A 202-nucleotide genomic window follows, 5' to 3' on the forward strand; every position below is an offset into this window, starting at 1 on the left:
TTCTGCCGTTTTCTTGCTTTCATCCTCGTCTCCGCAGAGCTTACAGAAGGATAAATAAACTGTCTTTAAATATGAGGTTTTTACTCGTAGTTCGTTCTCAGTCCCTGTTTTTGGGCTTGGCATATAAGTGGTTCTGTCTGTCCCCTCAAGATGGACTTTCCGAGCCAGCCACAAGGTTCTTTCTGATCAGGTAGTCTCCGCA

The sequence above is a fragment of the Penaeus monodon genome, chromosome 28, assembly GCF_015228065.2.
Source record: "Penaeus monodon isolate SGIC_2016 chromosome 28, NSTDA_Pmon_1, whole genome shotgun sequence".
Taxonomy (NCBI): domain Eukaryota; kingdom Metazoa; phylum Arthropoda; class Malacostraca; order Decapoda; family Penaeidae; genus Penaeus; species Penaeus monodon.